This window comes from Myotis daubentonii, chromosome 3 (assembly GCF_963259705.1).
Source record: "Myotis daubentonii chromosome 3, mMyoDau2.1, whole genome shotgun sequence".
Taxonomy (NCBI): Eukaryota; Metazoa; Chordata; class Mammalia; order Chiroptera; family Vespertilionidae; genus Myotis; species Myotis daubentonii.
Window position 1 is genome coordinate 124,840,061 of NC_081842.1, and position 25,193 is coordinate 124,865,253.

At 43.4% G+C, this 25,193-nt stretch overlaps 1 protein-coding gene across 1 annotated transcript in view; it reads right to left on the reverse strand.

Annotated features, from left to right (window-relative positions):
- Window positions 1-480: 480 nt before the first annotated feature.
- Window positions 481-25,193, reverse strand: part of MYLK4 (myosin light chain kinase family member 4) — a 170,848-nt gene continuing 146,135 nt past the window's right edge. Inside the window, exon 12 of the mRNA XM_059688412.1 lies at window positions 481-1,491. The gene's annotated coding sequence lies outside the window, so the exon portion shown is untranslated. The remainder of the gene's footprint in view (window positions 1,492-25,193) is intronic.

A 25,193-nucleotide genomic window follows, 5' to 3' on the forward strand; every position in this document is an offset into this window, starting at 1 on the left:
AGACAAGTGAGAATAATTTTATACGTCTAGGTCTAAAAGTGGAAGTAATATCTCCAAAACAAGATGTTGGCATTTAAGATTTTGTGTCTTAAAAACAAAAGAAAGCAGCTTGTCTACTGCATAGAATGTGGTCAGTCTTTTCCACTGATATAAACAGACAGCTCTCCACCATGATCCCAGCAGCCTTCAGATACTTGCTCAGGAAAGCTGGGCAGGGACCAGGGTGAGATGAGTGAGGATGAGGGTGAGATACTGGAGGCACTCATTTCAGGCACAAGATTTAAGGGGGTGTCAAAAAACTCAGTCATTAAGATAAATAACACACATAACATAAAATTTCCCTTTAACCATGTTTAAGTGTGTAGTTCAGTGGCCTTAAGTACATTCACATTGTTGTGCAATCATCACTACCATCCATCTATAGAACTCTTTTCATTTCACAAAATGTAATTGTACCTATTAAACAAGAACTTCTCAGATAAATAACATTTAATGCAATATTTTATTGGACTTTATTTACTTACTAAAATGGTTATTTATTAGACTCTAAAAAGAGCAGTTTTAGGTTCACAGCAAAATTGGGAGGAAGGTACAGAGATTTCTCATGGGCACCCTGCCCCCACACATGCACAGCCTCCACCATTATCATACCCAACCAGTAGTGCAGCTCCTATAATCCATGAACCCACATGGACATCACCACCCAAAGTCCGGAGTTTACATCAGGGTCCACTCTTGGTGCTGTCCATTCTGTGGGTTTGGACAAATGTATAATGACATGCATCCGTCCTTATAGTACTATAAAGAGTATTTTCACTGCCTCAAATCCTCTGAGCTCCACCTATTCATGTCTCATCCCCTCTGACCTCTAGCAACCACTCATCTTTTCACTTTCTCCATAGTTCTGCCTTTTCTAGTTGGAATCATACAGTATGTAGTCTTTTCAGGTTGGCTCTTTTCATTTAATAGTGTGCATTTTTCCTAGTGCAATATTTTCTTAAAGATAAAAACTAATGGCCCCCCAAAATCCAGGCTAAACAAAATGTCAGAATTTAAAGACCAGATCGGTATTAGTGGCCACACCAACCATCTTCACGCTTTAACTTGCTCTGCGATCTGACCATGTAACAGATTCTGTCCTCTAGTAAAATTGGAACATTTTCCTTTGTCCATTTGCCGCCAGAATTGTTGCCTATGTTGAGGAGGTCATCGAGTGAATTACTAAGCCAGCGTGGCAGACTGGACACAGTCAGCGGTTGGGGAGGCCCTGCCAGAGCCCGGTGTTCTGCCTGCACCGTCCCATCCCCTGCAGAACATTTCTGAGAAGTTCGTAGGTGGCAGGTGGTGTAGATTACAGCTGAGAACTTAGTTCTGATCATGCAAATAAATAAGAGGAATGAGAATCAGCTTGGAGCATTCCTCCTCGGCCTCTAGCAGAGCTCCCACCAGTTTGCAGAGCTTTTACTGGCATGACTTCAAAATAACTTCTTCCTGAATTTCAGAAAAAAATACTGTCAGCAATGAGAGAATTGCTTTGTGATTGGGGAAAGGCAAAAGCCTGCTCCTTCATAAACTCCTCCCCTTTCCAGCCCTCTCCCCACCCAAAGGCAGCCGGAGCCTGGGACCACTGAGTGGGTGTGATTCCCAGAGACAATGATGCGGTGGTAAGAAAAGACAAAATTCCTTTGAGCCTGAGGCAGGGAGGAGGCCAGGATGTGCCGTTTCTGGCATTCCTCAGATGGCGATGGACTCTGTGCCTCTCCGTGCCGGGGAGAGATGGAGCTATTGGTGATTCTGAGGGCGTGGGGTCTGTGGGTGAAGGAGAACATGCTCCAGGCCCGAAAGCAATCGCAGTGCAGATGGAGAAGAGCCTTAGGGGTGCAGTGGGGCAGGACCAGAGGAAGGAGACCAGCCTTACAGCCACCTAAAGGCTCTTCTATACACAATGCCCTTCCCAGGGCTCCTGGCAAAGCAGTCAGGTGCCATCAAACGTTCTCTCCTGCTCAAGAGACAGAAAAGCACCCCATCCTGCTCCCAGGAGAGAAGGAAATGTTCCAGAATAGATGAGGGGAGCCCATGGGCTCCTAGGAAAGAGTCTATTATGAATATGTCAGTTTAAAAAGGAATGTAGACACTTTTCATTTGGGAATCGCTCTCAGCTTGTAGAGCAGGAGTTACTTTAATTTTCAAGGATGTATGAAAGCAATGGCTAGAAACCTTGCTTCTCTTCACAGCAATTCTGAGCATTCACGCTGGGAGAACAAAGCCCGCATCCTTCAGGAGGATTGTAAGCTACCGTAGGCCATTCTTAGAGGCAAATTTCTCTGCAGCAAAGAGATAAAGACTGAAGGCCAAGTTTCTGCCCTCTGTCATTTCCATGTGGGCGCTTTGCCTGGACCATCACGCCTACTGCAGAGAAAAGATTCCGCTGGGGACTTCCCTGCTGGGGAAACAAGTTGTCAGGGAATGGACAGCACTTTCAACATCCACCAGCCCCTGCCCTGAGCCCCCGGCCCCAGAGAACTGGGTTTCACAGAACTGAGGTGGGATGGGGAGCAGAAGGTTGAGGGACAAGAGTGCTTTGTGAGTGAAATCAGGGCTGGCTGGGCATTCGTCCCCCAGAAGTGGGACCTTAGCCGATGCACCCTATTGGCAGGTTTCCATGGCAGGGAATGGTGCAGTGAGAACGGGTCACCTGTCATCTCTTGGGACCCTGAGAGGGTTTGTTGAATGAGGGACCAGGATCCGTGCTATCTTCTGTCTACATCACAAAGAGCAAAATCGAATTTCAGCTCCAAACCATCTATTTTACTAACACAGAACTTCTCTGGAACAGTCTCCAAAATGGCACACCCCTCACCACCAAGATCATTGCTGTTTCTGACTGTGAATCATACAGAAAAGAAGCAGCAAGAGCAGTAAAGGGGAGACATTTCAGACTGCACAGGTGTGTTTTCTGAAGTTCATACAAAACAAACGAGACAAAGCACAAACAAAAATGCAGGCTCAACTGCTGTGTGCTTATTCTGCATTTGTCACGATTTGCATCACCGTTTGATGTGTCTTTGCTACATCCTGAGCCTTAATTGTGATTTTCTTTTCTCCCATTAGATTTTCTGTTCTTTTGAAGTGAAAAACAGTGGTTTCTTTCAAGCATTTTTGGGCGAGACTTTTCTTTGTAAGAGTCAGAGCAGGAAGAGGCCCTTCAGCTTATCTTATTCACTTCCTGAAATCCAAACAAGCTCTCAGGAGACCACGTCACACCCTATTTATTCAGCCAGTGTCTCTGTGCTTGGACAGGAGATTTCAGCATCATTTCAACTTTATAAAAACCTTTAGAGCTGGTTTGAAAAGGCTCCAAAGAGGTTGAGGAACAACTTAGAAAGTTCGAGACTAAAATTGGTGTGGCTATTTCCCTCCTAAGGAAATGATTCAGAAAAAATCCTTTCTTTCCTCAGAGAATTCCATCCCCACTGGCCGCCCACAGCTCCTGGGTGGACTGATGGCTTCTAGTTTCAAACTAGGTCTGATTCTGTAGACCTAGCGAGTGGGGGCTGTCTTCCTGGTCATGTAGCTTCTCAGTCCTAAATGAGGCACACTTGGAGATCTGCATGTGATGAAAATGATTTTGGAATTAATATACTTGCCCTCATCAAATAATATGTATTAAAGACTCATTTACAGAACAGTAAGGTTCTCACTATGAAAAAACAAAAACAAAAACCAGAATTCCAATGAAAACTTCTCATCTCATTTTCTCAAAAATGGTTTGAAGCTTTCTGCCTTCAAAACACACACAAAAAACACTATCATGCAGATGACATGATATTGTAAAAGGAAAATCCTAAAGACTCCACAAAAAAACTACTAGATTTAATAAATGAATTCAGCAATGCAACAGGATACAAAATTAATATCCAGAAATCAATGGCACTTTTATACACCAATAATGAATTCTCAGAAAGAGAAACTAAACAAACAATTCCATTTACCACTGCAACAAACAGGATTAAGATACTTAGGAGTAAACTTAACCAAGGAGGTAAAAGACTTGAACTCCTTAAACTACAGGATATTGGAAAAAGAGATATAGGAAGATATAAACAAATGGAAGAATAAACCGTGTTCATGTATTGGTAGAATTAACATCATTAACATGTTCATTCCACCCAAAGCAATCTATAGATTCAAAGCAATCTCTATTAAAATACCAACAGATCTAGAACAAATACTCCAAAAATTTATATGGAACCAAAAAAAATACCCCGAATAGCTGCAGCAATCTTAAGAAAAAATAACAATGTTGGAGGAATCACAATACCAGATATCAAGTTATACTACAAAGCTACTGTACTCAAAACAGCCTGGTACCGGCACAAGAACAGGCATATAGATCAATGGAACAGAACAGAGGGCCCCAGAAATTGACCCAAGCCATTATGCTTAATTAATATTTGACAAAGGAGGCAAAAGCATACAATGGAGTAAAGAGAGTCTCTTCAATAAATGGTGTTTGGAAATGGGACAGATAGATGCAAAAAAATGAAACTAGACCATGAACTTACACCATACACAAGAATAAACTCAAAATGGATAAAAGACTTAAATGTAAGTTGTGAAACCATAAAAATCCTAGAAGAAACCATAGGCTGCAAAATCTCAGACATCTCTCATAGAAATACGTTTATGGATACAACTCCTAGGGCAAGGGAAACTAAGGAGAAAATAAACAAATGGGATTACATCAAAATAAAAAGATTCGGCACAGTTACAAAAACCACCAACAAAACAAAAATGGGCCCACAGTATGGGAGAACATATTTGGCAATGATATATCTGATAAAGGGTTAATATCCAAAATATATAAGGAACTCATACAACTTAACAAAAGGAAGACAAACAATCCAATTAAAAAATGGGCAAAGAACCTAAATATATACTTTTCCAAAGGGGACATACAGATGGCCAAGAGCATATGAAAAAATGCTCAAAGTCACTGATCATCAGAGGGATGCAAATTAAAATGACAAAGAGGTATCACCTCACATCTGTCAAAATGGTTACCATCAAGAAATCAATAAATGACTGGTGAGGATGTAGAGAAAAGGGAGCCCTCGTACACTGCTGGTGGGAATGCAGACTGTTGCAGCCATTATGGAAAACAGTATAGAGTTTCCTCAAAAAAAATTAAACAGGAAACTGCCAGTTGACCCAATGATCCCACTTCTAGGAATATATCCCCAGAGACCCAAAACATCAATCAGAAAGAATGTATGCACCTCTATGTTCATAGCAGTGCAAATTATAATTGTTAACAGTCCAAGTGCCCATCAGTAGGTGAGTGGATAAAAAAGCTGTGGTAGATTTACACCATGGAATACTCTGCAGCAGTAAAAAAGAAGGATCTCTCACCCTTTGAGCTAGCATAGAGAGACCGGGAGAGTATTATGCTAAATGAAATAAACCAGTCAGAGAAAGACAAGTATCACATGATCTCACTCATATGTAGAACAAAATAAACTGATGAACAAAATAAATCCAGAGACATAGAAGCATGGAACAAGCTATGGAATCTCAGAGGGAAGGTGGAGGTAGGTGGGTGGGGACAGATCAACCAAAGAACTTGTATGCATATATGCATAACCCATGGACACAGACAATAGGCTAGTGAAGGCCTGGGGCTCAGGATGGGGGCGGGCTATAAGGGGTCAATGGGGGAAAAAGAGGACATATGTAATACTTTCAACAATAAAGATTTAATTTTAAAAAACTAAACACACACACACAAGCAGTTACAGGGAAGGCCTGTGGTCTGTACAAAGCCACTAAATTTTTAAACACAGAGCCATCTCTTGGTGACTAATCTAACCCTCTCCTTTCAGGATTCCTCCTATTTTAATGTGTACAAGCAGAAATGTCAGGCAAAATATATTGCTAAGGATTGGTCAGCAGGTCCAACCTTCTCAATGGACATGACAAAGCTCCTTAGAAAGGACTGGTGTCTTGGGAACAGGACAATGTGGGTTTGTATGAGTGATCCTTTAATGGCACTGCCATCAAGACTACATTTAACTCTAAATCAGTGGTTCTCAACCTTCCTAATGCCGTGACCCTTTAATACAGTTCCTCATGTTGTGGTGACCCCCAACCATAAAATTATTTTCATTGCTACTTCATAACTGTAATTTTGCTACTGTTATGAATCATAATGTAATATCTGATATGCAGGATGGTCTTAGGCGACCCGTATGAAAGGGTCGTTCGACCCCCAAAGGGGTTGCGACCCACAGGTTGAGAACCACTGCTCTAAATGGTTGTGTCTCTGAATAAAAGCAGTCACTCCCAAAGCCCTCGAGGGTTCTGTGTTCAATGTTTGCCCCTAGGAAACTGCTGGTTGTTATCAATGTAGAAGGTAAATGCACTCATCCATCAACCCTGGCTGCTCATGTGGAAGCCCTAACCCAGCACTCATTAGAGGAGCTCAGCTGGACTCCGGCCAGAGAATGAGACCAGCCTTGAAATGCAGAGTGTTTTATTTTATTTTTTAAGTTCCAGTATCACACCACAAGATTCGTAGTCATAGTTCATTGTCAGAGTTAAAAATAAAAGCCAGTCTCTGAAAATCACGACATCCAAGTCTTTCTATTAAAACATGAGCACTTGCAATTTTTTAACTAATTCCAGTAATATTATAAGCATCAAGCTTCTTTAATAAAGGAGAGACTAGTCATAAGTGAATCACAAGCATATAGCTTTTGCTTACCCTTTTAAGCACCACATTTTCATTTTTGTTAATCTTTTTCTTTTAATCCTCGCCTGAGGATATTTTTCCATTGATTTTTAGAGAGAGAGTGGAAGAGAGAGGGAAAGACAGAGAGAAATATGGATGTGAGAGAAACACATTGATTGGTTACCTCCTGCATGAGCCCTGACCAGGGCCCGGACCTGGGAGGAGCCTGCAACCGAGGTACATACCCTTGACCAGAATCGAACCTGGGACCCTTCGGTCTGCAGTCCAACACTCTATCCACTGAGCCAAACCGGCTAGGGCACCACATTTTCATTTTTAATCTTAACCATTTGGGTTTCAATTATTTTCCAGAAATATATTACAAACTTCCCAGGTGTCTTGATAGCCGATTTTTGTTGTTGTTGAGTGAAAATATACACATCATAAAGTTTACCACTCTAGCCCTGGCTGGTTTGGCTCAGTCAATAGAGAGACAGCTTGCAGATTGAAGGGTTCCAGATTCCATTCCGGTCAAGGGCATGTACCTCAGTTGCAGGCTAGATCCCTGGCCCTGGTCAGGGCAAGTGTGGGAGGCAACCAATCAATATGTCTCTCTCACATTGATATTTCTCTGTCTCTCTGTCTCTCCCCCTCCTTTCTACTCTCTCTCTCTCTCTCTGAAAAATCAATGAAAAAATATCCTCAGGTGAAGATTAAAAAATAAAAGCAATTTACTATTCCAATCAATTTTAACTGTATAGTATTCCAAAGGCATTAGATATATTCATATTACTGTGCAACCATCACCACCACCCATAATACCCAATTCTTTTTACCATGCATGAACCTGGCTTCGACGGCTCAGTGTCATCATTATGGATATCCAGCATGATGTTGTGTTCTTAGGTACACGGGGTGTGTTTATGGCTGTTTGCCCCATATATTAGGCTGCTGAGGCTTTGAGGTCTTGAGTTAGTGTTTTCTGTTGCTCTTGTTTTGTTGTTGTTCTGTGTCTTCTCCCATCAGAGTGCAAACAATCTTTTTTTTCTCAGCTTTTAGTACACTTTTCTGTACAGGGAGAGCCAATGATCAAACTTGTTAAGATGTGCTGAACCACAGGTCCAGGTGCTGAGAAAGATTTCCTGTGAGTAAGCATCAAAAAACATCCTGCGAGTGGACCTCGTGATGTACACTTTTGTGCTTTGGAAAACACTTTTGCTTCTTTTAGGTCTTTAACTTTGGCTTGAATGGTAGTGATTGGCATATATCTGACCTGTAAATAAAAGGAGACTCTAATTCTTGTGTCTCTTGTTGCCAGCAGCTCTCCTTAACATCAAAGACAAAATGCAATAACATCTGGTAGCCTAGTCCCCACTGTTAAAGGAAAAGAGGAAATTCAAGTAAGAAGACAGAACATTTAAGCAAAAGTCACTTTTTAGGTTACTATTGTTTCCTGCCATAGAAATAAAAGACAGATTCTTTCTATATTTGCTCTCAATTTGTCTTAAGTGAAATTATTTCTCCTAAATATAGCTGGCAGATAAACTCTGGCCAGAATCTGAAAATGTAGAGCAACCAGGGAAAAGGCCATGTTGGGATGGTTAAATCAGGTGATGAGGTAGTGTTTTCAAATTCCTCTCACCATCTGCGTCAGGCCTTGCTGGGTGGATGAGGAAGTATTTTCTCTGAGATTATTTGCCACTGGCATTTCATTATAGTGTTTTAGGTCAGTGATTTTCAACTGGGGATGATTTTGCCCGTGGGACATTCGGCAAGATCTAGGGGGCAACTTTTATTTTCACAACTGGGGAGGGGATGCTAGTGGCATCCAGTGGGTAGAGGCCAGGGAGGCTGCTAAACATCTTCCAAATGCACTGGATAGCCCACAGTGTAGAATTATTCAGCCCCAAAGTCAATAATGTGGAGGGTGGAAAGTCTGAATTACTAGTATACAGCCTGGAGGATAAGAGGAGGAGAAGGAGACAGTAGAGAGGGGATAGGGAGGAATATGGTGACCATAAGTAGGTCACGTAAATGCTGCATGTTTTTTGAAATGTTTGTCGATGGAGTTCCTGAAAAATGGATTTTCAAAATTAGAGGACTATTACTCATTTGAGTTTGATCCTACAAAATGTGGATGATCGTGATGAGAAGTTGAGGCTGCAAGGATGAGCTGTCCTGAGCTCTCTGAGAATTGTGGTAATTGTATCTGCTCCTAAGGGGAGGGATGGAAATTGCCTCAGGTCTGGAAAAAGAACCTGACTTCAGCTTCATTGACATGATTTTTAGAAGAAACCCAACGAGACAACAGTAATTAAAGAAATGCTCAATCTCCTCACAATCAGGGAAAGGCAAGCTAGGAAAATGGAGTGCCCCTTCACCCTTCAAAGTATACAGGTATGGCAATGTCAACTGCTGCTCCTTGTGCTTCTATATTGTTTTGAATATTTTACAAAGAGTGTGCACTTATTTGTTTTTGTGTTCTAAAACAATCATAGTTTTATTTAAAAAATCAAATTCATTTTCCAAATAGAAGATGCCAGTCAGGGCCCACTACATTTATTGTGTGACCCTTGGTATGAAAAACACTCCCCTACTGGAAGTTAAACCAGGAAGCATCTATGAGAATGTGATTTAAAAGTTGATTTGTGTGATTGTTAATATTATATGTCAACTTGGCTAGGCCACGGTTTCGAGATATTTGGTCAAACACTATGCTAGATATTTCTATGAAGGTCTTTTAGCATTTATATCATAAAGTGGGTGGGCTTCATCCAATCAGTCAAAGGCCTTAAGGAAAAGACTGACCTCCTCCAAGAAAGAGGGAATCCTGCCAGCCTTTGGACTTGAACTGCAATTCTTTTCTGGGTCTCCAGCCCACTGGCCTACCCTGCAGATTTGGGACTTGCCAGCCTCCATAATCACGTGTCAATTCCTTATAATTCTGGATAGATAGTTATTACTCTATATATTTACATGTATCTATATCTTTATATATAGGTATATAGAGAGAATTATTTCACATATACCACACACACACACACACACACACACACACACTCACAAACATACACACACACCCTATTAGTTTTGTTTCTCTAGAGAACCATGACTAACATTAACTAGTTTGCAAGAAAAAAATAAAACACTTTCAATTGCCAACATTACTGGAGACAATAGATAAAAAGCACGTATTCATATAGCAGAATACAAATATTTATTAAAATGTATAATTAAGTTTATGTCTTTCCACTTTAACAGCTCTTAAAAGCAAAATGCCGAATATACAAAACAGTCCTAAACAATGTATCAACAGAAGGCCACTTATGTGAGTTTTAAAAATGTAATACAATACTATAATTTCATTATGAAAAATATAAGTGAAATAAAAATATAAAAACATGGACTAAAGGATACACATTAGAATGTGGACTCTTAGGAGGTAGGGGATGAAGGAAGGCAGAGAGTGTGGAGAAAAAATGCGACCAAGAAGGGGCACAAAAATAACCTTCCATTTTATTAGTAATATTTGTGTGTTTTTAAAAAAATAGAAACCATCTGAGGGATATATGAGAAGATGTTAATATTTGTTCTTTCTAGATGGTGGTAGTAGTGGGTTAAATTGTGCCCCCCCCCCCCAATTATATCCACAAGGAACCTGAGAATGTGACATTATTTAGAAAGATAGTCTTTGCAGATAAAATTGAGTCAAGGATCTCAAGATGAAATCATCCTGGTTTAGGGTAAGTCCAGTGACAAGTCTTTACCATCACAGACTTCAATTCTGTTTCCAAAATTCTGAGACTATTATATTATTCAAACATATCTTGATATATTTGAGAGAGAATGAAGACATCATACAAGAATGTAAAAATTTGCTCTGATTTGCACAGTAGCACCTAACTAGTTCTGTTCCTACCTGAAGTGGCACAAAATCTCTAACTTTGGCATTAGAATATGTTCTTTAAAATTCCCACCTGCCCTCTGGAACGTCTCTTCCTCACCTGAGCAGTGTTAGAAGTCACGCACTTCAGATGTCAGCGCCCCAAAATGGAAATGACCTGGAGCCCTGCTCACCTTTGGGAAGAGCGCTACCCTGACTGCAGGCTGACCTGGACTCTGATAAAAACATACCGAGTTATTGAGAACTTGGGATTTCTTTGTTTCTGCAAGCATGACCCATTTTCCCTGACTAATAGAGCCCCAGATGCAACTGTTTCATTATTTCATCATTTGGCCTCCTTGAACATCAGCATTTACAGAGCATGCCATGAAAATTCTCCATTAATTATTACGGCTCAGCCAGCTCTCCTTAGGATTATTAAACCATTAGTAAACATGCATTAAAATGAATTTACAGTCTCTTCCACTGGGATTTCACGAGTGACATTTCATAGCCAAATAGTTTACCTGTCTCATCTGACTCAGAAAAGCATATTGAAATTAGAGCACTTTTTGCACAATAATGAAAACAAAGCAGCTTTCATACATTGTGTTGGATACCGAATGTGGTTAAGCCATTCAATTTCAGTTCTGACCAGCACAGGTTTATTTGCACACACTTCAAAAAGCAGGGATATGTCCTGTACCGGTACAAGGCGTAGGTATGTGCAGGTGTGCGTTACTAATTAGCCTTGCTAGTCTTAATTCCTTCTAGCCCAAAATGGGCATTTTTCTATAGACTTCTCTCCCAGAAAACATCTCATATGTGATGGAGATGTGACATTAGAAAGCAGTGAAGTGTGATGAGAACACACACAGTCTTTGAAGCTTGGGAGATCTGGGTTCAAATCCTGACACTTACCAGTTGTGTGTAGGCTTGAGCAACTTACTGAACTTTTTGATTTCCTGGTGGAGAAAGTAGGCTAACAGGATTGGATTGTGGCATTTGTCATCAATTGTCAACAGAGAGCATGGTTCGTCTTAAACCCAAGGTGGGTGGTAGCTCAACTGACCAAAGGGGCATTCCCAAAGGTCTATTTCCCCACAAACCAAGGAATAATGAAAATGCATATGGTTGCCATATCCAAGATCCCATCCTCAGAATCCTGCCCCCTAGAGGCAGATGTAATATTCCCCATTTGGGGGAATTCAGAAACCATGCTAAGAAGAGCTGATGAGCCCTCCCTGGATGCACAGAAACTGGAACCAAGCCTTAATAGAGAGGGAGAAGCAGACACCAGGGCACGGGCTGGGGAAACTGCCCCAGGGAAGGCACCTCCTTCCCTTCACAGAAACTGAAGCTGCCCCCTCCATAAATCTGAAGACCAAAATGTCAACTGCTTCAGCTCAATCAAATGTGTTATGGCCAGTCTTCAAGTAGAAAAAAACTGGGTATTGAGAAACTTGTCTTGAAATTAATGCAGAAAAGAGATGTCTTGAAGGATATTTGTTAAAATATTATTGGTTACCCCTCCATGGTGGTATTTGAAGTGATTTTTCAAAATCATTTCTTTTATAATAAAAGCCTAATATGCTAAGTGTCTGACCATTCATTCAATCATTCAACCGGTTGCTATGATATGTGCTGACCACCAGGGGGCAGATGCTCTGACCAGTAGGTTAGCTTGCTGCTGGGGTCCAGCCAATCGAGACTGAGTGAGACAGGCCAGACACGCCCTGGAGTCCTCCTGCAGTCCCTCCCCAGCCCTGATTGTGCACCGGTGGGGTCCCTCAGCCTGGCCTGAGCCCTCTCACAATCCTGGACCCCTTGGGGGATGTCAGAGAGCCAGTTTTGGCCCAATCCCCACAGGCCAGGCTGAGGAACCCCATCTGTGCATGAATCCATGCACCAGGCCTCTAGTTTCTTTTATAAAAGCAATAAAGCCATTTTCAATAAGAAAAATGAAGGGAATAAACAGGAAGTAGCCCAAGTTCTAAATGAGAGATCTGACTTAAACTCCCAACTTTACCACCACCAGCTGTGGCCTTGAGTGAGTCACATCATTAGAGAGGGCCTCAGTTTCCATATGTGCACAATGGGAATAATGTGAAAGACACAGCTGTTAAAGTCAGAAAAAAAATGTTGGTGTCTGCTTTTTCAGATATTTGCTATCACAGCCACACTGATATTCAGCCCCCAAAGAAGGTATTTGAAGCTCCAGTAACTCTACAAACCCCCACCCATTGACCCCACCACTGCCCTGCCCATCTTGCCCAGTGAGGCTCTGAGCCAGAGGTGGCAATGATTCAAACCTATTCCATTTTAACTTGGCACCCAGAGCTTTTCACAAATGTGGGACAAAGTCAACCGCATGCCCTTCTCTGCCAGTGCTCAAGGTTGAGAACTTGAAAAGGAAAATGGGGCAGGGGGTGCAACCTAGTTCAGTATCTGGTTAGAACTATAGTCTTACTTCCCCTCTCTGACTGACTGGGATGGAGCTGCAGAGCCTAACCCCAGGGCCCTGCCACAGCTGACTTGGGCAGAGCTATGGGGACCCTCAGGGGCCACCACAGGAAGAGATATATAGGTCAGAGCCTCCCCACATGTTCAGTTCAGGCTTTGGATCCAGAATTCCCCTGGACTAGCAGATCTGCAAAATAAAGGTTAAACTTCCCTCCCTCAGAGTCCTGGCTGATCGTTCTCCTGTTCATTCTGCTACAACATTTGGTGCGTTGTCCGGGAAACATCAGTTGAGCTGGCTCTTAGGCCACTGCTGACGAGAGCAGACTTCGGGGCACACGCTTTGGGCTCTGGGATCCAAGGAAGGGGTGCCACTGCCACATCCGCTGGTTGCTGAACTCCTGGGGCCTGGAGGGACTGCAGTGACTCTATGCTCCAGGGGACCCAAAAGAGGCAGGAAACACCTTTCTGGCACTTCCCAGGAGGGAAGTCAAAATCAGACGTCTGAAACTGTAAAATTTTCCCCAGGGAAACGAGTCCGAGTTCTGGCCTGTCCTAAGGGAAAGAAGAGGTAACTGGCCCCTACCTAGGTAATTATTTACCTCAGGGTAGCTTGAATCATCTCGAGGAACAGCTTTCAGATGGCATTCACTGTCTCTGGGACTTCCCAGGAGGGAAGTCAAAACTTGGACTGGCTAAGAGTCTGAGTCTGGCCTGCCTTTGAAAAAGGTAGAAGAGAAGTGTTCCTAGGCAGTTTTCTACTGCCTCTGTTCAGGGACTTGTTCTGTATCTCTGTGCAATTGAAACTGATTTGGAGAATGCAGGGTATTCTGTGGTGTAAATGTGGTGTATGCCAGTATAAAAGTGTTTATTTACTGTTGGTGTCTTATGTTTGTTTGTTTCTGTTGTTTATTTTTTTAAACCCTTCTCAAAGTTTTTAGTGGGGAATATTATCTGTCTTTATTGTTTAAATATGTCTCTAAATTGTTTCACCTTTTCAGGCTGGGTTGAGGCATATCCTACCCCCACGGAGAAGGTGAGAGAAGTCACTAAGGTGTTACTGAAGGACATAATTGTGCAGTATGAAATGTCATTAACCATAGGGTCAGATAATGGCCCAGCCTTTATAGCTGAGGTAGTACAGCAGGTAGCTAAGGCCATAGGAATTAAGTGGAATTTACATACAGCCTACAGGCCCCAGAGTTCAGGGAAAATAGAATGCATGAACTAGACTCTCAAACAGGCTATGGCTAAGCTATGCCAGGAGATGAACTTACCCTGGACAGATATCTTACTACTTGTGCTCCTGCGGGTGCGCTGTGCCCTGAGAGCCAGGGTAGGGTTCTCTCCATTTGAAATTCGATATGGCAGACCCCCTCCCTTAATTCAGCCAAAGGGAGATTTGAGGGAAATAGGGAACTTAGAAATTCAGAAACAGCTACAAGGACTTGGGAAAACTATCCTTGAAGTCCACAGATGGGTTACTGATTGATTCCCCATCTCTCTAGGAACAGCTGTGACTATCACAAGCCTGGGTACCAGGTTTGGGTAAAAGATTGGAAAAAGGGACCCCTTAAGCCAACCTGGAAAAGACTTTATCCAGTCGTGCTAACCACCCCCTCAGCTCTCAAAGTTGCAAGATTAAACACCTGGATCCACCACTCCCGGGTAAAAGCAGCCCACCAGCTGGGCAATCAGCATCCAGAGTGGAAGGTGACCTCTGACCTGAACCACCCCCTGTGAATCATCTTCAAGAAGATGGCAGATCCAGCTGACCAACCTGAATCTCCTTACCCGCTCCTATCTGGATAATTATTGTTTTTGTTTTTTTCTAACAGTTTTATTCTGTCTTCATACAAGTGTCGCCAGAACCCCAGACTAGTACTGGAAGGAGAACTTCTCTGCCCTTGCTACTTGAACGACCCCCTTGGGGAAGATGGTGAAGACCTGAGATAGTGAACCCCCTTTTCTGTTGCCCCCCTTCAGCAGGAAGTAGCTAGAGTGGTTGTCAACCTTATCCCCAATTCCTGAGTCTTTTGTAATCCCCAAAGCTGAAAATAGCTTGTGGAACAAGAGGGGAGAATGAAAAGGAAAATTAGGAGTGAGGGGGGCTTGCAACCTAGTTCAATATCTGGTTCCCCACTCTGACTGACTTGGATGGAGCTGCAGAGCCTAATCCCAGGGCCCGCCACAGCGGACTTGGGTGGAGCTTCGAGGACCCTTAGGGGCCCACCACAGGAGGAGATACATAGGTCGGAGCCTCCCCATGCGTTCAGTTCAGGCTTTGGATCCAGAATTCCCCTGGACTAGCAGATCTGCGAAATAAAGGTTAAACTTTCCTCTCTGAGTACTGGCTGATCCCGTGCATTCTGCCACAACAGACTGACATCAGTGAGAGCCAAGAACGGGAATGTGGGCACTCTCCCTCTAGAGCAGTGGTTCTCCACCTTGGCTGCACATTAGAACCACCTGGGAATCTTTTTAAAATCCTGATTTCTGGGCCTCATCCTCCAGAAATTCTGTTTCTTTGTTACTAATATTGTGGCCCCACCCCATAACAAAGAAACAGAATTTCTGGAGGATGAGGCCCAGAAATCAGGATTTTAAAAAGATTCCCAGGTGGTTCTAATGTGCAGCCAAGGTGGAGAACCACTGCTTTACAGTGAGTATCATCTCATTGCTCTTTATTCCTGTTTTTTATTCCTGTTCTTTATTCTTCTCTCCCCCTCACTTTCCATTTGCTACAATCATCTTTATCCAAAGGTTGGCAGTTTAGCTAGAGACAAATACTCAGCCAGATTTTCTGTCTTTCCCATCTCTAGTTTAGATTTCTCCTGACAGCCAGTTATTCACTCTGGGCTCATCAATAACTTCTTCAGCAAATCCTTCCAGATCACCCTCCTATCCTTTCTTCCTCTACTCCCTAGCTGCCCTGGGGTAGTTGAGGGGGGGGAGGCACCCAGCCCTACATCTTCCCATCACCCTCTTTCTCCCTCTTTCTGGGGTACAATCTTTCTCTCCTTGTTTTAATCCTATTGTCCACATAAGAAACCTCCAAACCTGAAGAGACTTTTCATAAGAGTTTGTTCAAGCCAAACTGAAGACATATGCTGGGGAGCAAGATCTCAAATTCTCCAGAGAAAAACAGTTTGCAGTTTCTTTTGTACATATGAAATTAAGGAGGAAATGCAGGAAGATTAAATGGAGGTGAAGAAAACAAGGTGGAGAATTGATTATAGGATAGTTAAGATTAATTTCTGCCTTGAGGGCAGTTAAGTCTTAGAAAGAGGAGTCAGAAAAGAGGCAAAAAGGCATTTCAAAGGTCCGTTAACCTAGACCAGTGGTCGGCAAACTTCAGCTCGGCAAACTGTGGCTCTCAAACCACATGCGGCTCTTTGGCCCCTTGAGTGTGGCTCTTCCACAAAATACCGGCTCTTCCACAAAATATCGACTTCCGCACATGGGCCAAGAAGTTTCAATAGCACTGTATAAAACTTTTTTGCTAAGTAAAAGACTTCTCTTTGCTTTAAGCAAGCCCTGTCCATTGTTTCTATGGGTCTAGGTCCGTGGTCAGCAAACTGGGGGCGCGCACGTGGTATTTTGTGGAAGAGCCACACTCAAGGGGCCAAAGAGCCGCATGTGCCTCGCGAACTGCAGTTTGCTGACCATGGACCTAGACCCACAGAAACAATTGTCAGGGCTTGCTTAAAGCAAAGAGAAGTCTTTTACTTAGCAAAGAAGTTTTGTACCTGGGGCGTGACTGCTCACTCTGACCTGCCCAGTTAGGAACCTATGATCAGGTCACTCTGTGAGGTTACTTTTCATAGAACTTTCTTCAGCCACACTCCACTCACCGTCTTACCGCTGCATGAACACGCTATTGTTTTATTATAACGTCAACCACTCTTGGGGACTCTTCCCAGGGCTTCAATTTTGTAGCAGATGGGGATTTTCTATCTAAAGCAGAATGACAGTTTTGTTTTTAAAAAAAATATCAATAAACTAAAGAAAAAGATATTCTAAAAGGCCCAGGGCAGTCATGTCAAGAGAAGTGTTTTTCTTATCCATAATTTACCCCCACTCCTCAACTGAATGTACATGCTGTCGTGGTTTCAGTGACATGGCCCTGGCCTTCCTCCAAGCCTCGCTCCAACAGCTCCTGAATGTGCGCTCCAACAGCCCCTGAATGTGCGCTCCAACAGCCCCTGAATGTGCGCTCCAACAGCCCCTGAATGTGCGCTCCAACAGCTCCTGAATGTGCGCTCCAACAGCTCCTGAATGTGCGCTCCAACAGCCCCTGAATGTGCGCTCCAACAAATCCTGAATGTGCGCTCCAACAGCCCCTGAATGTGCGCTCCAACAGCCCCTGAATGTGCGCTCCAACAGCCCCTGAATGTGCGCTCCAACAGCCCCTGAATGTGCGCTCCAACAGCCCCTGAATGTGCGCTCCAACAGCCCCTGAATGTGCGCTCCAACAAATCTCTGCCCTGCCCCTCAGGTGGTGGCTTCTCGCATCTCCCTCTACTCCTTGGGACAGACAGGAGCAACCAGAGGAGACCTTTCGGCCCATCTTCTTCCCAGCAGCCCGGGTCACTGCCCACTCCACTCTGGAGCAGCCAGAAGTGCAGACAGGCCACCGAGTTCCCGGCTCCTCTCCCCCTTTCAGCTGCAAGAACACTGGTGGGAGAAAGGCACTACCGTTGGAGGCTCTGTGTGGATGTGCACGCTCACATCTCTGGTGCATGCCCATCAGTTTTTCTTGAGAGGCCGGCAAAGCACAGCAAAGGGACCTGGTGTCTTAAAGCCATGGGGCCTCATCCCAGCTCTGGTATTCACCTCATTCACCTTGGAACATTGAGCATCTAAACAAATGACCTGCAGTTTTTTTCATCTGTAAACGGTGATGACAATGCCGACTTTGCTAAATTGTTAGAAGTGCTTAAAGTAAAACAGGTGCTACAGCAGCGCGTTTGCGTTTGATGAACCAGCACGCACAGGCTGCGGAGGGATGGGCACAGCGCCAGTTTGTGCTGTCGGAACTTGCCAGTTCTCAGTTTCCCTTGGACTCCAAGAGCTGTCATTTTTATCAAGCCTCTTTATTTTTATTATTATGCCATCAACATACCTCTTTTCCCCCATCAATGGCTTAACCCTCTTTCCATGTCTCAATATATCATATTTATAATTTCTTTCAGCTGTAACCTCCGCCCTGTTCCCAGCGCCATGTCGGAACTCAGCAGTGCCCAGCGGCCATTCCCGCGCCCTGCTCAGGGGTTGGTGTGCACCATTTCCCTAAACAGTGAGGAGCACGTTCTGCCCCCCCCCGCCCCCCCCACTCATCCCATCCCCTCCCCGCAGACAGAGCCGGCCTCTCCCACAGTCACAGGGCTGGACTGAGAACAAGGACTGATCTGGGCCCAGCAGGTCTTAGCTGGGGATGTTTAGATTGCTAACGTCCAAAGTTGGTCTTCCCTCTGTTTTTCATGGGAACAAATGCATGTCTGCGCGCCTGTTATCCTGCTCGCTGCGGACCACTCACTCCCCATCCCGAGGTGCCTGTGCTGCCCCAGCCACTACCGCAGTTTCCATTCCAGAGTCTACCTGCGCTCTTCCATCAGACCTCCTTACGCATTGCTGGGGCTGCTCTGCTTGCTCGCTAATGCTCTGCAAGCTTTCTCTGAAACATCTGAGGGTTGGGGAGCCTACGAAAGAATGGCTTTATGAATCAAAATAATAATAATAATAATGGAGTGTACGCTAATGGTTTGTCATCTCCCCAGGAGCGGTGGGACGCGGCTAGTGAATGACAACACTACCCTCTAGTGGCCAACCTAGGCTAGACCCCGAACAGTGCAGGCTCTCTGGAGCAGGCAGCTTTGGGTTTCCATACAATGCAATCTTCCCACTCATTCCAGAGAAACCATAATCAAGCAATGAGAAGAATTCCCCAGAAAGCGTCTGGGCCAGGAAGTAGTATAATAGAAAAGCCTCAGTTTTTAGCGTTTGAATTTTTTTTTGTTTTTGTCCCCAGATAGTGAGCGGAATTTCTGAATAGTTCAGAGCTCACTAAAAAAGCCCAGACTTTTAAGGGCATTTTATATTGCTTTTTATAAACAGAATATTTAAGCCATATCTATCTCTGTTACTGAGAGTTACTATTGAACAAAAATGCTTGTGAAATTCTCTAAAAGGAATGTGCTTCTTCTGCATTAAGTAAAAAGCCAATATTTTATGTTTAATTATCCATACTGTGAACAATATATATCTATTCAGAATTTAAGTTTTCTATAAACCTGGCTTTTGCTTTCATCCACATATACCATGAGAACAACATGCTTGAAGTTGAAAATATAATCCAACTTCGGTAAAGTCTGTCTTTAAACGGACATTTCATTAAAGTTTCAGCCGCTCATTGTAAATATCTCCCGTCTAGACTAAGGAAAAAGTTGCAGCATACTTGGAAGAGGGGGTGGAGTGTTGTAGTCTGAGAAGGCATACTCTTTTTGGTATTTTCCACTCCCTGGCTGTGGAATCTCTCTATTTATTCATAATTGGAGAATCCTCGTGTTTCCCGTTTTACCCCATTACTGTGTGGGAAGATTGATGAAACAGGTTTTTTTATAAAGCACTTTAAGCCTCTTTCAAGGGAACAGCGTTATGAAAGTTACCTTTCAGAAAGTAGAAAATAGGCATATATTTACATATGATACTCCAAAGTAAGAAGTGCTCTGAACACTGTAGACCAAATGTACCCCAAGATAAGCTGATAAAAGCTTTGAGGACACATGGGAGTGGCCTTGCCCATTCCCCTATGTAGCTAAGTGCCGGATGAGTAGGAACACTGGCCTGATGAGTGAGGTTTCCTCATGGAGTGAGAAGCGCCACAGTGCGGAAAAGCACAGCCGACCTGCGACTACAGGGGTTGAACCGAGCCGGTCTGTTTATATGCTATTCTTTCCCATTAGTGCTGCAACTGTATTTTCTCTTCCTGGACTTTCTTAATAACATTTTCTTTTCTCTAGCTTACTTTATTGTAAGAATATAGTGTATAACATATAACATATAAAATATGTGTTAATGAACTGTTTATGCTATCGGTAAGGCTTCCAGTCAGCAATAGGCTATTAGTAGAGTCAAAAGTTATACATAGATATTTAACTATGTGAAGGGTCAGCGCCCCAACCCCTGTTGTTCAGGGGTCCATGTAAAACCCAAACAAATGCAAAAAGAAACATGCAAAGGCCCAAAATGTGTTATACAAACTGGATGTTATTCCCACATTAAACCCTGGAGAACTCCGAAGGGAGGACCCACCACATGAAGAGAAACCCCAATTGGTGATGAGAGGTTGGAGCGACCCCATGAAGTGCGTGCACTTAATAATGAGGTTCCCCCGGGGGGAGAGGGAAATGATCTCCTCCACAATGAGAGCTCATATTTCACTGGCTTTAGAGCTGCCTTCTCTTTTCTAAAATTGTGGTTAAGTACACCAACATACAATTTACCATCATAGCCATTTTTAAGTGTACAGTTTGAGACTGTGGCATTCAGTACACTCACATTGCTGTGAACCATCACCACCGTCCAGCTACAGAACTCTTCATGTTGCAAAACTGAAACTCTGGGCCCTTTAAACACTAACTTCTTACTCTCCCCCTCTGCCCCAGCCCTTGACAACCACCATTCTACCTTGTGTCTGTAGGAATTTGACTAAGTTCCTCTCATAAGTGTAATCATACAGTGTTTGTCCTTTTGTGACTGACTTATCTCACTGGGAATAATCTGCTCAAGATTCATCCATGTTGTAGCATGTGACAGAATTCCCTTCCTCGTTAAGACTGGATCATATTCCATTGTATGTATAGACACAAATATTTTGTTTAGCCTTTTATCTGTGGATGGACACGGCTTGCTTCCACCTCTTGGCAATTGTGAATAATTCTGCTATGAATATGGGTGTATAAATATCTCTCTGAGTCCTTGCTTTCAATTCTTTTGGATGATACGGTAATTCTATGTTTACTTTTTTAAGGAACCACAATACTATTTTCCATAACAACTGCACCATTTTACATTCCCACCAACACTGCACAAAGGTTCCAATTTTTCCACATCCTTGCCAACACTTGTTTTCTGTTTCTTTTATAGAAGCTTTTTTCATAGAAAGGTGATTTATTTTCATAGTATCTCAGAAAATAAAGTAGCAGTAGTTACTCAAAGTCTACTCAGTACAGATTTGAGGGTCCCCCTTCCTTAGGGCTTCTCCACTTCTCCTGCCTACCATCCCCCCACCTTCTCGGCCCTCCCACCTAAAAGTACACTGGAAATTGGTGGAGGGAGGACACCCAAGCCTTTGGGAAACCTTGGAGCCCATGCGACCCAGTGTCTGGGCGGCATCTGGAGGGCGGCAGCAGCCAGCCTAGACCTCACAGTCGCTCACTCAGCTCCAATCCCCCAAACTCCTCACCTCGAGGTCCAGGGCACAGCAGCAGGGCCCTGTGCTGATGTGCAGCCACAGGGCTGTTCCCAAGGGAGCTTGGGAAAGGGGAGTGACCTCAGATTATAGGAAACAAAACCCTGGTAGGCAGAAATGACCAAGTGGGAAGCCACTGTGACCTGGCCAGGTCTGGGAAGGAGTCGGATGGGAAGTCATCTAAATAAAGCCTGTTTATAGCCAAATGGCTGACTTTCTCAGGCACTGTTAGCATAAAAGTTGGTGAGTAGAGCACAATTGTTCTAAACTGGTCATTTTCATCACTGGCTTTTTATGTGCACTTGAAATTATTTTGTTATAGGTAACAGAGAATTATAACTTCTGACTGTTGCTGTGGTTTGTAGATATGCACAGATTCCCAGGAATGCTTAATCTCTCTGCTGGTTTTGATGTTTGAGTATTTAAAACAAGTCTGAAGGGATCACCTCTTTCTTCACATCTCAACACTCATCTTACTGAAAAGTCTGTATGAGCTCTTCACTCATGCAAAGAGCTGCAAACATAAACCTCAGTTATGGGGCCCATTCCAAAGGGCTGTGAATGGAATGCTGGGGGCCAGAGGCCCCCTGGTCATGGGAACTGTCTTTCTAGGGACCCTGTGGAATTCCAACTGTGGTTAGAACTTCCCGTCTGAAAACCAGAAGAGTGGGCTAGGTATAAAGTGCTGAGTAATGAACTGAATAATTTACTCAGGAAAACACCTGAGTTGCCATCATTCCCATCATTACAGTCATTTCGTCGGGTTCTGATCCTGCAACATCTTTTGTATCCCCATTTCTCCTCCCAGTAAGGAGTCCCCAACACTGTTGCATATGGGAACCACCTGAGGAGACCTCTAAGAACCCAGGGCCCAGGCCGCCCCCCACCAGATGATCCAGTCAGAGCCTGAAGAATGGATGTTGGTACACTTGAAGGTGTCCCAGAGGCTCCTTACACTATCTTCATATTTTTGGATTCTTTTTTCATTTTGCTTTTCCGGTTGGGTTTTTTTTTTTTGCTTCTTCGTATTTCAAATCTTTGACTTGATTCTTGCGATCCTCTGGTCTGCTGTTGGGAGTCTGTATAATATTCTTTATTTCAGTCAATGTATGCTTAATTTCTAGTTGGTCTTTTATCACAACATCGAGGGTCTCATTAGATTTCTTGAGGATCTCACTACATTTATTGGTGGTCTCGCCAGTCTTTTCGAGGGCCTTACTAAATTTATCCACAGCTTCTAGACAGTTCTTGAAACCCCTTAAAAGTGTGGTTTTGAACTCTATATCCAGCAGTTTGCTTTCCTCCATTTCTGTCATTTGTGTCCTATTTCTTTGTCTCCACATTTTTTATGCTTTCTTGGTGCACCCCCTTGTGGTCTTTGTGCACAGTCTTGTTGTAGTTAAGCCTTGATTGTTGTAGGTAACACTGGGGGGATTTGACCTCCAGGCCAATTGGCTGTGTCTAGAATGGGGAGACCCTAAGCAGCCATGCACACTCCTGGTGGACTCTCACCAGGTGGGAGACCACAGCCTGCAGATGGATGCCATGGGGTATTGCAGGGCTGATCTCACTGTGCAGGTGGAACTGCAGCAACAAACATTTTATAGGAAATAATGCATCAATGATCCTTTGATTGGGGCAGTGAGCAGTTGACCTCTGAGAGAGTTGTGACTTTGTCAGCAGTTTGAAAGTAAAGCAAAGCACAAAACACATCAGTAAAGATGTGAAAGCAGGGTCTTGTGAACCTTCTTTTTACCCAAATACTTCCTTTCTTGTTTTCATTAAACATGGTCGCAAAGTGTGAATTTAATTCACTTCAAGAAGTAAATGAACACAGAGAGCATTCGAATTTGACCCCCTCCTCCTCATGACCCCCAACACATATATGCACACACACATATGCACTATGCACACACATGCACACATGCACGCACATGCACACAGCTGCACACACATGAACTAATATGAATCTCCATCTTCCTTCAAGTTGTAGTTTTCTTTTTGCCCGAAAAGCCTTTTCCTCTTTCCCTAAGATTAGCTATTTCCCAGGGCCCTTATCCTACAGTTCTAAAATTACATCTGAGAGCTCTTTTAATTTTAGAGAATTTCATTTTTTAAAACAGCACAGGAAATAGACAAGGCCATAAAAATGACAAGCATGGGAGGTTAACAGAGCATTGAGCAATATAGAAAATTCTGGAACCATGGCTTCCACACTCCTAATTGCTCTTGTGGGTGATCTGGAACATCATTCTGTCTCTGGTTTCTCTCTGTGTTTCCCAGTGGCTGGTACAGGAAACCTGAGAGCTTCAGCTTTTTACTTTTATTCTTGAGAGTAAAATTCACACCGCACCCATCTCCATCCTTCCCCAACACACATCCTTAAGCCCTGCAGAGCTCTGGGGTCACTGGGCCCTTTGTAGCATCTCTGCTGGCAGGCGCATATTGGGCATTTTACTCCCACAGGACTGGAAACCTTAAGTTCAAAGTCAAAGACTTTGCAGGGCAGAAAGCATTTGGGGCATGAGCCCCAAATAGGGGAGGGAGGACTGAGTGACAAGAGGGCTTCCACCTGCTCCCCAGGATGTGGGAGATAAATGGAAGATTTCCTTCCTGCAAACCCCACATGGGCCAAGTTGGTGGAAGGGAACACTTCACAGCAAAATAACTTTCAGCACTTACTAATTAAGCATGTGACAATGCCATTTATTAAATCTAGAGGTTCAACAGCTTAAAAGAACAAAATACTTGGCAATGTTGAATAGCTGATTAATTTTGACATAAATGTCAAAATATGACAAAACATTAATGTCAAGATGTGCCACCAGCCTGTCACAGTGTCAGTTACTAATATATCCGCAAGGCCCTTTAAGAGCAGTTGTTCCGGGCGCCTGCGAGCATGTGGCCCAGTGGAGAATGCACTGCTCTGGGAAGCCTCAGCCTTGACTCTGCCCAGTAACTTAGCTCTGTCACGTGCCACTGCTGGCCTCGGGTCTTCATCTGTAAATTAGTAGTAATCACATCTACCTTAGGTTTGGGATATCCTCTAAGAGTATTTTAGCATATTGTTTAGCAGCAATTGTATCTAAACAATGAGCACATAAGAAGGTGCTCAAGAGTATTATTCATCACAAATTGCGAATGGAAATCACACTGAGGGAGCACTATGCCCCCGCTAGAATATTTGAAGTCAGCAGGGTGGACTGTACCACATGTTAGTGAGGATGGGGAGCAGCTGGAACTCTTACAGACTACCGGTGGGGATGCAGAGCGGTACAGCCATGTGGCAGAATGGTGAACAGATACTTACATATGGCCCAGCAATCCCACACCTAGGTGTTTACCCAAGGGAAAAGAGCCATATGTCCACAGAAAGACTCAAATGCCAACATTTTATGACAGCATTATTCAGATAACCAAGAACTGAAACAACTTAAATGCCCTTAATATGTAAATAAATAAACAAAATCTGGGATAGTCACAGGTTAGTAACTACTGAGCAATAGAAAGGAGCAAAATATTAACCCAAGCAGCAACATGGCTGGAGCCTAGCAATCACATACTTCTTCTTTTAATTAATTAATTAATTAATTAATTAATTAATTTAATATTTATTGTTAATCCTCACCCAAGGATATTTTTCCCAT